The following is a 10,011-nucleotide window of genomic DNA, read 5'->3' as shown; positions in this document are numbered from 1 at the left end:
GGAAAAGGCTAGACTTTTCAATAAATGGCCCAGGATATCTGGATAACCACATGGATAAAAAATGAAATTTTATTTCTACCACATAGCATATATAAAATTCCAGGTAGATTTTAGATCTAGATGTGAAAGGCAAAATTATAACTATATTAACATTAAAGACTTTTGTTCATCAAAAGATATAAAGATGTGAAAATACAAACCACAGAATGCAAGAAAATATTTCAAAGATATGTAACTTACAAAGCAATAGTATCCAATATACAGAGCTTGTATGAATCAGTTAAAAAAAGGATGGTTCAGTAGAAAAATAGATAAAAGTCTTACACAGAATTTTTTGGGAAGAGAAAATCCTAATGGCTAACAAACATATAAAATGATAATTAACCTCATTAGTAATCAGGGAAATAAAATAAAAACCACTATGAGATACCAGCATTCACTCACCATATTGGCAAAAGGTTAAAAGTGACAATATCACTTTTCACAAAGATGGCACTAAAAGCCAAGAAGGAAGCCCTGCCCCTCCCAAAGCCAAAGCCAAAGCAAAGGCTTTGAAGGCAAAGAAAGCAGAGCTGAAAGGCATCCACAGCCACACACACACAAAAAGATCCACACTTCACCCACCTTCCAACAGCTGATGACACTATGGCTCAGAAGGCAGCCTAAATATCCTCAGAAGAGTGTCCACAGGAGAAACAAGCTTGACCACTCTGCCATCATCAAGTTCCCCTTGACTACCGAGTTGGCCATGAAGAAGGTAGAAGATAACAATACCCTTGTGTTTATTGTGGATGTCAAGGCCAACAAGCACCAGATCAAACAGGCTGTGAAGAATCACTATGACATTGACGTGGCCAAGGCCAACACCTGATCAGGCCTGATGGAGAGAAGGCGGCATACGCTCGACTGGCTCCTGACTGTGATACTTTGGATGTTGCCAACAAAGTTGGGATCTAAACAGTCCTTCTGGCTAATTCTAAATAAAACATTTTACACTGTAAAAAAAAAAAAAGTGACAATATCAAGTGTTGTTAAGTGCCTGAAACAATGAGAACTTTCATGCACTGCTGCTGAGAAGATAAAGTAGTACAACCACTTTGAATAACAGCTTGGCATTCCCAGTGGAAGATTTACCTATGCTCTGACCCAGAAATTTGACTGCTAGTATAAATTCTAGGGTAACTTGTGCACATGTGCATGACAGGGGATATACTTTTAAGAATTTTTGTTAGTATGATATTGTAATAGTCAAAAACTAGAAACAATTTGAATGTTCCCCAATGATAAAATGGATAAACAAACTGTGGTATAGTTATATAATGGAGTACTATACAGCAACAAATATAAATGAACTAATGCTGCCTGAGATTAATCTTTAGAAAGAAAGAATTGAGGAATAAAAATATATTCAAGCCCTGGCTGGTTTGGCTCAGCGGTTAGAGCATCAGCCCGCAGACCAATGAGTTGTGGGTTCGATTCTGGTCAAGGGCATGTACTTTGGTTGCGGTTTGTCCCCAGCCCTGGTTGGGTTGTGCGAGAAACAACCAGTCTATGTGGCTCTATCACTTCAATGTTTCTCTCTGTCTCTCTCTCCCTTCCTCCCACTCTATCTGATAATAGGTAGAAAAATATCCTCAGATGAGGATAAAAAAAATACACACACACACATATATATATTTTCAATATGATTCTCTCTATATGATGTTAAAAAGCAGAAACTACATTGTTTAGAGACACACTTCTGTGGAGGATGGGTTATATGATGAGGCACTGAGCATAGTAAATAAAAGTAATAATAAAAGCTTACTGACTGAATGTATAAATATGGAGAAAGCTGTGGATTCATCCATCACAGGGCATACAAGTTAATGAAAAGTCTCAAAATTGGGTGTTTTATGATTTATAAAATTCTTTCATATACATTATATTACATAAAGTTACATTTTAAGAGAGGTTGAAACTGGTATTAGTTTCCCCACAGCAAGAATGAGAAAATGGTTTTTGCCAAAGATACACTAGAAAATGATGGAGCCAGGACTAGAATCAGAAGGCGAGGGTCTTTCCATGTCGGTTGCAGATGTCTTCCTCACTTGTTTTCTATCATTCAGGGGATCCATGTCTTGGAAGATGCTTCAAAAACCATTGAATAGCCTGGCTGGTGTGGCTCAGTGAACTGAGTGTCGTCCCATGGACTGAGAGGTCCCGGTTTGATTCCCGGTCAGGGCCCATGCCTGGGCTGTGGGCTCAATCAATCCCCAGTGGGGGGCATGCAGGAGGGAGCTGATTGATATTTCTCTCTCACACTGATGTTTCTATCTCTCTCTCTCTCTCCCTTGCTCTCTCTCTAAACAAACAAACAAACAAAAAACATTGAATATTAGACTCAAACAGAGCTAGACCACAAAGAAAGAAGAGGGAGGCACATATACATTTCTACCCTCAATTTAATCTTTCCACTGGTTGATTTCCTTCTGTGTGAACCTCATTCCAGAAAACTTCCACAAAAATTAGGTAGGATGTGGGAGCCTAAATTATAGCTCTTCAGTCAAAACTGTGTGACCTACATCTGAAAAAAAAAAAAAAGGACTTCAAGTTCATTTGGACTGAGGTGTGCTTCCTCTACCCTCTCAGTTGCGTGCAACCATTTCTATTCAAGGGTTGGTGGTTAAACCACTCTTTTCTGCTTTCGGTTTCCTTATCTTCTTTGTTTTCCAAACACCTTCATTGCTCTATTTGTTTCCAGGTTCTGACACCAGATATCAATGTGTTTACCCTGGGATGATCCAAAGTGATAGCATAGTATCTGTTTATCCAAAGACCACCTCACACATCCGGGAGTCTTCACAATAAACACTGCCACTCTGAAACTCTGCTTTGGCATCAGTCATGTTTCTGTAACCTCAGGGTCTTCTAGGCCTACATAATTCATTACTGTGCAATAACTGTCTGATGTTATGTTACTTTTTGACAGTTATATCTGACTCAGTGAGAAATACAAAGATCTTTCTGCCCTGGCCAGTTTGGCTCAGCAATTAGAGCGTGGGCCGCAGACCAGAGAGTCAAGGGCACGTACCTAGTATCTCAGTTGTGGTTTGGTCCCCGGCCCTGGTCAGGGTCGTGCAGGAGGCAACCAATCGAGGTGTCTCTCTCACATCGATGTTTCTCTCTCTCTCTCTTTCGCTCCCCCCACTCTATCTGAAGATAAATGGGGAAAAAAAATGTCCTCTAGTGAGGATTTTAAAAAAAATTCTTTCTTTGGCTACTTAATTTGCAGTTCTGAAGAATGGATTGTTCATGAAATAATAAGCCTGCTATGATAAAAAATAATTTCCACTCTAGGCCACTGACACATATACAAACCTGGTGATATGTTTTTCCTCATTATTGTAACTCAAAAATTATTTTTTGAGATCAGGTTTTGTTTATGACTGTAAACAATTTCTGCTCTTAGAGCTGAAGGTAACCATACGAATCTGTCAGTTGGTCTATGTTCTTCCTTCTGAGCGACTGTAGAAGTTTATGAAACAGGAGGAGGAAAGCAAGAAGGGCCCTTAGAAATGCTTATCAGATGCAGGCCTGTGGGGTAAGGAAAGCTTGGTGAATACAGTTAAGATGGAAATATGGCAGCAATCTAAAGGGTAAAAGGGCACTGGAGGATGAAAAACAAAATATAAAAGGAGGAAATAGCTTCCTGGCTCAGGAAAAAAGAAATTCACAAACCCAAGAGCAGTGCCTACACTCTGCGAGATTTTCTAAGGAGAGAGGAAGAAAAGTAACTCAGCGCTGACAGCAACAGGTGGTGATCTTGAGGTAATCAGTACCATCATTAATTCACCCTTTAACCTGCACTGTTAGTTTTCTCTCACTGGGGTTGGTTAAAATTTGTATTTTGGTATATCTTATTTGCCTAATGGGCACTTTATCATTAAACTGCTTTGTTTGGGCCCTGGCTGGGTAGCTCAGTTGGTTAGAGTGTTGTCCCGATATGCCAAGGTTGTGGGTTTGATCTCTGGTCAGGGCACTTACAAGAAGCCACCAATGAATGCATAAGTAAGTGGAACAACAAATCGATGTTTCTCTATTTCTCTCAATTAAAGAAAAAACCTGCTTTGTTTGAAGAGGTTATATAAAACGTTAGAAATATTTATTACCTGTTAAATTTAAAACTTATTAGGAAAGCCAGAACACTAGTAATTAAGAACCTAAATTGTGGAGACTTCCAATGCCATCTTTACAATTTATTAGCTGTGTGACTTTGGGAAAATTAACTTGCAATTATGTGCCTCTGTTTGCACTCTGTAAAACGTACTCTACCTTCTGTGATGAACATTTAGGATAGTGCCTGGCACATATATGCATCAGCTCCTATTTGGGAGAACGAGCGGCTTTCCCCTTGAACTGTCTAGGCATCCATCTCTCTAGGATGGTTCTGGTTCTACCTTCAAGAAGGAAACCTTGCCCTGGCCGGTTTGTTTTTTGTTCAGATAGAGTGGGAGGGAGAGAGAGGAAGAGAGAGAGAGAGAGAGAAACATCGACATGAAAGGGACATATCAAGTGGCTGCCACCCGCACAACCCAACCGGGGCTGGGCAGAGCGTCGGCCCGGGGACCAGAGAGGCCTGGGTTTGGTTCCCTCTAAGGGCACTTACTTTGGTTGCGGTTTGTCCCCGGCCCTGGTTGGGGTTGTGTGGGTGGCAACTAGTTGATGTGTCTCTCTCACATCAATGTTTCTCTCTCTGTCTCCCTCTTGCTCTATCTCAAGATAAATGCAAAAATGTCCTCTGGTGAGGATAAAAAAATGAAATAAATAAATAAAAAGAAGGAAACCTTTAATTCTCAAGGGGACAGATGTTCTACTTTAGAATACTATCACTAAAATGTTCTCATTGTTTCTCTTTTATAAAATTCTGCTGTTTCAAAATGAGACATGCTATTATAAATAAAAAAGAATAATGCATTAATCTATCTCAGGAAAACATTCATTAAACTGTGTATCTAATTTTTTTTTTATGGTGATAGACTAAAACTGTTTAAACAACAGACAGAGGTTCATCCTTATTGGAAGAGACACGTACTCTGGATGTAGATTTGCCTTCCATGCTTGTAATGCTTCTGCTAGCATTGTCACCAGTGGACTCATAGACTGCCTTTTCCACCATCACAGCCTTCCACACAGCATTATGTCTGATCAAGGAGCTCACTTCACAGCAAAGGAAGTGAAACAGTGGCCCATAACCGTGAAATTAAATGGTTTTACCACATACCCCATCATCCAGAAGCAACTGATATAAATGAAAGGCAAACTGGCTTATTTCTAAAATCTCAGTTATAGTCCTGGCCGGCTTGGGTCAGTGGTTAGAGCATCAGCCCGTGCACCAAAGGATCATGGGTTCAATTCTTGGTCAAGGACACGCACATTGGTTACAGGTTCGATCCGCACAAGTGCAGGAGGCAACCAATCGGCAACACATCAATGTTTCTCTCTCTCTCATACACAAGTTGTTGGAAGCTAGTTTTACAATTTAGTCCTTAGGTAACAGAATGGGACAGTGACTAAATTGAGAAGTGATACAGTCAGCAACAGAAACAGTGATTGTTGGGACTATGCGTCTCCACATTTGGGGGAAATGGTGAATGCTTGTAAGATGGATAGCTGTACATATATTCTTAGGCAAAAATGTAAAATTGTTTTGTCAATGTAAAAGAGCTCAAATGTGTGTATAGAAAGGTGTATAGAAAGGGTTGGACTGTACCAATGATCAATTATTGCCTCTGAACTCCAAATATATACTTTTGCCTGCTTGGTGAAAATGGATCTGAGCCTTGTAAATATTTAACTTTCCCAACTGGCACAATGTTAAACTTTGTCAGAAGATGCTGGAGAGACACTACAGGAGGAAATAAATTTTCTTTCTGGTTCTGGGTTGTTCCCTTGACAGGCTCCTGTAGCATGTACAAAGTCTTCAGTGTCCATGTGCTACAATTCATGGTGGCCAGTAGCTGCGCCAACCCCCTCCTCCTTGTGTGGTTTTGTAGCACAATGAAACTTTTCCCCATGAACAGCTTTCCTTGACACCCTAGAGCAGTGGTTCCCAACCTTCCTAATGCCGCAGCCCTTTAATACAGTTCCTCATGCTGTATGTGGGTGTATCTGCATGTGGGCGGACCCGTCTGGAGACGGACAGAGGAGCGGTGTCTCGGTTCCTAAGACCATCGGAAATATGTGTTTTCCAATAGTCTTAGGTGACCCCTGTGAAAGGGTTGTTCAACCCCCAAAGGGGTCGCGACCCACAAGTTGAGAATCGCTGCCCTAGAGTGTGGATCTCTGGCAAGTTCCAGAGAATGAATTGCCAGCATCAGTGACATTTCTGCCGCCCAGTGACCTGTGGTTGTACCCTCTTCAATATGGTCTGGATCTCAGCCTTAGGAGATGGTGGGTCTTTTCTGGACACTCTATTTCCATCCTAGTGGTACTAGCTGTTCTTTATATCTGCTAATCCTATATCCTTTAGGGTTCTCTTTATATCTTCCTAGCCAATTCCTTGTTATTCTAATCCCCTTATAGTTAATAATTTTTTTATATTAAGCTTTCTCTGTTCAAATTACTGTGTGCTTTTTCTCTACTGATTGGACCCTGACTGATACATATACCTACAATATTAATACTGATACTAAATAACCTTAATACTAAAAGCAGATAATAATGTTACAAGGAAAACTACAGACCACTATGTCTCATGAACATAAATACAAAAATCCTCAACAGAATATTATCAAATCCAATCCAATAATGTATAAAAATAACTATACACCTTGACCAAAAGGGATCTATTTTTTTTTTTTTTTATCCTCACCAGAGGACATTTTTCCATTTTTTGTTCAGGTAGAGTGGGAGGGAGAGAGAGGAACAGAGAGAGAGAGAGAGAGAGAAAAACATCGATGTGAAAGGAACACATCAAGTGGCTGCCACCCACACAACCGACCAGGGCCGGGGACAAACTGCAACCAAGGTACGCGCCCTTAGCGGGAACCGAACCCGGGTCTCTCAGGACCGCAGGCCGACGCTCTAACCGCTGAGCCAAACCGGCCAGGGTAGGATCTATTTTTTTTTTTATCCTCACCTGAGGACATTTTTGCATTTTCTTCAGATAGAGCAGGAGGGGGGGTGGGGGAGAGAGAGAGAGAGAAACATCGACGTGAAAGAGACACATCGAGTGGTTGCCACCCACATGATCCCATCTGGGGAGGGGACAAACTGCAACTGAGGTACATGCTCTTAGCGGGAACCGAACCCGGGACTCTCTGGACCGCAGGCCAACGCTCTAACCGCTGAGCCAAACTGGCCAGGGCTGAACACTTGGGATTTAAAATTAAAAATACAATATCATTTACATCACACACACACAAATTTATGCATAAATCTAAAAAAATATGTATAAGATGTATATGAGGAAAATGACAAAACTTTAATGAAATAAATAAAAGAAGATCTAAATAAATAGAGAAATATTCCATGTTCCTGGATAGGAAAACTCAATATTAAAATGTCAATTTCCCCCCAACTTGACCTATAGATTCAATGCAATGTAACCGAACTCTGAGCAAGTTATTTTGTGGCTATCAACAAAATGATTCTAAAGTTTATAAGGAAAGGCAAAAGATCTAGAATAACTAACACAATAATGAAGAACAAAAACAAAGTCAGAGAACTGTTACCAAATTTAAGACTTACTATACAGTAATCATGATAGTATGGTATTGATGAAAGAACAGAAAAATTGATAAATGGAGAAGAATAGAGAACAGAGACATAGACCCACATAAAACAAGTTAATTACTCTTTGACAAAAGAGCAAAGGCAATTCAATGGAAGAAAGACAGTTTCTTCAACAAATAGTGCTGGAACTGGACATCCATATAAAAAAATGAATCTAGATACATACTTACTTTTCACAAAAATTAATTCATCTTAGACCTAAACATAAAACACTAAACTATATAAGTTCTAGAAAATAACTGAAAACATAGATGACTTTGGGTTTTGTCATGAGTTTTTTAGCTAGGACTTCAAAAGTATGATGCATGACCCCCATGTTCATAGCAGCACTATTTACAATAGCTAAGATGTGGAAACAGCCCAAATGTCCATCAGTAGACGAATGGATAGAAAAGCTGTGGTACATATACACAATGTAGTACTACGCAGCTGTAAGAAAGAAAGATCTCTTATCTTTTGAGATGACATGGAGGGATCTAGAAAGTATTATCCTAAGTGAAACAAGCCAAACAGAGAAAGACAAGAATCATATGATCTCACTTATTTGTGGAATATAATGAACATAACAGTCTGAGAAATGGGGTAGTCCCAGAGACGTGGAAGTGGGGTACAGACTGACAATCCCCAGAAGAGGGGGTGTGGGGGAGAGATAAACCACAGAACTTATATGCATGTATGCATGAACAATGGACATGGACAACAAAGCTGGGGACGGCGGGGAGGGAGGGAGAGGGGGGAATCAGTGGGGGGAAAAGGAGAAACATCTGTAACAAAAATAAAGTAATTAATTATAAAAAAAAACAAAAGTAACTTCCGGTCAAGATGGCGGAGCAGGTAAACGCGGTATCGCGTCCTCCCACAATCACATCAAAGTTACAACTAAACTACAGAACAACCATCATTCAAAACCGCCTGAAATTGAGCTGAATGGAAGTCCTACAACTACGGAATTAAAGCAGCAGCCACATGGAGACTGGGAGGAGGGGCGGAGGCGGAGGGGCTGGTCCCACACCCAAGTGTGGCGGATAAAAATCAGGAGGACACCTCGGCTGGGAAGGTCTTCCCTGAGGACTGAGGGGTCCCCGTCCCACACCAGACACCCTGCTCAGGGTTCCAGTGCCAGGAAGAGAAATCCCCATAACTTCTGGCTGGAAAAACCAGCAGGAACTGAGGCTCAGGGAAGCTGACTCGGCTGGAGCCCCAGGCAGCTCCTCTTAAAGGGCCCGTGCACAGACTTGTCGGACTCACTCCCTCTAAGCTTGGAGGGGAGGCAGCTTGAGGGACACCAGAGACATACAGGGAAGAACTGAACTGTTTGGCATTGGAGCGAGGGCTGGAGAGGGGGCTTTCTCCAGGACAAATGTGCTGTCAGAGGCCTTGGTTCCTTTGGTGAGCCCTTCCCTGGGGCGGCAGACAGTCGCCATATCTGGGACAACAGCAACCTGGCTCACACTGGTAGCCCAGCCCTGGTGATTCCCTGAGGCACTGCCACACCCAACCTTCAGGCCCACCCAAGCTGTTGCCAGTTGCTTAACCATAGGATTGGCCTATCTTGGATCCTGCTTCAGGTTTTCCTAAATTCTTTCAAACAAGCAGCATCTGGTCTCAGCTAGCCCCATACTTCTCATTAAGTAATACACAGAAACAAACACAGGAAGGCAGCCAAAATGAGGAGACAAAGAAACAGGTCCCAAATGAAAGAACAGAACAAAACTCCAGGAAAAGAACTAAGCGAAATGGAGATAAGCAACCTAACAGATGCTGAGTTCAAAATACTGCTTATAAGGATGCTCAATGAACTCAGTGAGGGCCTCAAGAGCATAAAAAAGGACCAGTCATAAATGAAGGATGCACAGTCAGAAATGAAGGAGGCATTAACTGAAATAAAGAATAATTTACACAGATTCAATAGTAGAGTACGTAAATCCAAGAAGCAAACCATTGATTTGGAATATAAGGAAGCAAAAAATGCCCAATCAGAACAGCAAAAAGAAAAAAGAATAAAAAAAAAATGAGGATAGTGTAAGGAACCTCTGGGACAACTTCAAGCATGCCAACATTTGCATCTTGGGGGTGCCAGAAGGAGAAGAGAGAGAACAAGAAATTGAAAACCTGTTTGAAACAATAATGGCAGAAAACTTCCCTAACTTGGTGAACGAAACAGACATACAAATCCAGGAAGCACAGAGAGTCCCAAACAAGATGAACTCCAAGAGGCCCACACTAAGACACATC

At 41.2% G+C, this 10,011-nt stretch overlaps 1 pseudogene; it reads left to right on the top strand.

Moving 5' to 3' along the window:
• The first annotated feature begins 489 nt into the window (after window positions 1–489).
• LOC118635004 lies at window positions 490–957 on the top strand (annotated as a pseudogene).
• The last annotated feature ends 9,054 nt before the right edge of the window (window positions 958–10,011 follow it).

The sequence above is a fragment of the Molossus molossus genome, unplaced genomic scaffold, assembly GCF_014108415.1.
Source record: "Molossus molossus isolate mMolMol1 unplaced genomic scaffold, mMolMol1.p scaffold_m16_p_19, whole genome shotgun sequence".
NCBI lineage: Eukaryota > Metazoa > Chordata > Mammalia > Chiroptera > Molossidae > Molossus > Molossus molossus.
Note: the sequence above shows the minus strand (reverse complement) of the source record. Positions and strands in the feature narration are given on the sequence as shown.